Here is a 2690-nt window from a genome sequence, read left to right as displayed (position 1 = left end):
AACAGAGATCATTCTGTCATTTTTGAGATTGCATCCAAGTACTGCGTTTCAGACTGTTTTTTTGACCATGATGGCTACTCCATTTCTTCTGAGGGATTCCTGCCCGCACTAGTAAATACAATGGTCATCTGAGTTAAATTCACCCATTCCAGTCCATGTAGTTCGCTGATTCCTAGAATGTCGACGTTCACCCTTGCCATCTCTTGTTTGACCACTTCCAATTTGCCTTGATTCATGGACCTGACATTCCAGGTTCCTAGGCTATATTGCTCTTTACAGCATCGGACCTTACTTCTATCACCAGTCACATCCACAGCTGGGTATTGTTTTTGCTTTGGCTCCATCCCTTCCTTCTTTCTGGAGTTATTTCTCCACTGATCTCCAGTAGCATATTGGGCACCTAATGACCTGGGGAGCTCCTCTTTTGGTATCCTATCATTTTGCCTTTTCCTACTGTTCATGGGGTTCTCAAGGCAAGAATACTGAAGTTCCTTGCCATTCCCTTCCTGATCTTCAATGTGGGATAGCTCCTCTAGGCCCCTATGAAGATTTGGTTGGTACTTAACATTTAAAACATTCAGTCAACAAAAATGGAAGTAATTCATGAGCTCTAGATTCTGTGAGGAAGATAAATTTGACCTAAGTCCTTCATGACATTGGATTTAAGTAATATGTTGGATCTGACACCAAAAATGTAGGCAATAAAAGTATAAAGAGATAAATCAGGCCAAGGTGATAGGGATACACATGGTGGCCAGATCCTAATGCTCTCCATCTAGGGACCACCGCGAAGGTCCTTGTTTGGGATCCTGCCTCTAAGGAGTGGAAGCCAGGGCCTCCACTTTCTATCCCTTTCTTCTCCAACCAGTACCGGCAAGGAGTTGTCTCCGGCTTCTGCATCCAGGATGCAGAACTATAAAGCAATTGACAAAATACAAGAGGGAATGTTTTCTGAAGTTACTAAGATGCAGAACCTGAGAGATGGAAACTACCATGCATGTAAACAAGTGAAACAGCATTTTGAAAGCACTGAGCAAGTGAACAATCTGCGAGGGATACAAGCACCGAGACGCCTGAATCCACACCCAAACATTCTCGGACTGCACAAAGCGGTTTTTGACAGAAAATCTGGTTCTCTTGCACTAACATGTGAACTTATGGACATGAATATTTGTGAGGGAGAAGACACCGATTATCAGGGGAAAAAAAAAAAAAAAGCACTATACTACCAGCTGTGTAAGTCTCTGGATCACATGCCCAGAAATGGAATATTTCACAGAGATGTAAAACCAGAAGATATATTAACAAAGCAGGATGTCCTGAAATCAGGGGACCTCAGGTCGTGCCGGAGCGTCTACTCTAAGCAGCCTTACATGCAGCACCTCTCCACCTGCCAGTACCGGGCCCCTGAGTGTCTGCTCACCCATGGCTTCTACAGCTACACGATGGACCTGTGGACCGCGGGCTGTGAGCTCTGCAAGATGGCCAGCCTGCAGCCTCTCTTCCCTAGAGCCAACGAGCTGGTCCAGATCTCAAGGATCCACGACGTCATGGGCACGCCTGCGGAGAAGACCCTCGCCAAGTTCAAACAGTCCAGAGCTATGAGTTTTGATTTTCCTTTTAAAAAGGGATCAGGGATACCTCTACTGACAACCAACCTGTCCCCGCAATGGCTCTCGCTCCTGCACGGAAGTGGTGGCCTCTGAGCCTGACGAGAGAATCACTGCCCACCAGGTCTGCAGCACCCCACCTTCCAGGAGCAGAGGGCTGCTGAGAAGCAAGCTCTGGCCAAGGACAGGCGAAAGCCCCCCCCCCCCCCCGCTGTCTTCTCCAAACGCCCCATGGCACCAGAACTATTCAGCAACACCTGGCAGACGGCACAGGAGGGCCAGAAGCAGAAACAGCACCCCCGAGGCCTGAGGAGGACCAGCCCCGGAGACAGGGACCCGGCTACCTGATGGAGCTGCCCAGGCTCCAGCTGTCGGGAGCAGCCAAGCTATCCTCGTACTCCAGCCCAGCACTGCAGTCAGTGTTCGCCCGAAGGTGCCAGTGCTGAGACCCCTGAAATGCGTCAGTGGAGCCCAGAAGGCAGACACGCAGAAGAACGTCAAGCCCAGCCTGAAACAGTACCGCCTGCCCAAGATAGAGCGGAGATGTCGGGGCTACTGAGTGCTGCGGCTCCCTGCTTGGGATGCGCCTGCGCCAGGGAGCAGGGCCGGGGGCTCCAGGACGCCTGGCGTCCTGTCCCAGGAGAGACCCCTCTCCCCGGACCTGCACCACCACCTTGGCCTGGAGCTGCTGGCTGGAGGCAGCCATGTCCAGAAGGCAGCTTTACTGTGTGTTCCAGGCTAATACATCTATAAAACCACCTCATTCTAGGGTTTTATTTCATTTTCATAATGTAAGGATTTGGGGCAGGGAATATTTTGTAATTTTTGTATGAATCAGAACCGAGAGATTATACTGTATTATGTATTATTTAGGCTGGTTTCACCAAGGGCTCCACTGGCTTGCAGTCCATCAGCAATAGTGTTTAGCACAGTTCTGCTTCCAGATTATACCCCTGGAGGCCCCTGATTTTATTGAAGAATAAGATGTCAAAAAAATAAAAAATAAAGAGATAAATCAGACTCCATCAAAATTAAAAAGTTCTATGCATCAAAGAACACAATGGACAGAGTGAAAAGGCA

At 48.9% G+C, this 2690-nt stretch overlaps 1 pseudogene; it reads left to right on the top strand.

Moving 5' to 3' along the window:
- On the top strand, nucleotides 906-2169 carry LOC102172551 (annotated as a pseudogene).

The sequence above is a fragment of the Capra hircus genome, chromosome 12 (genome assembly GCF_001704415.2).
Source record: "Capra hircus breed San Clemente chromosome 12, ASM170441v1, whole genome shotgun sequence".
Classification (NCBI taxonomy): Eukaryota; Metazoa; Chordata; class Mammalia; order Artiodactyla; family Bovidae; genus Capra; species Capra hircus.
This window is presented reverse-complemented; position numbering and strand designations above follow the sequence as displayed.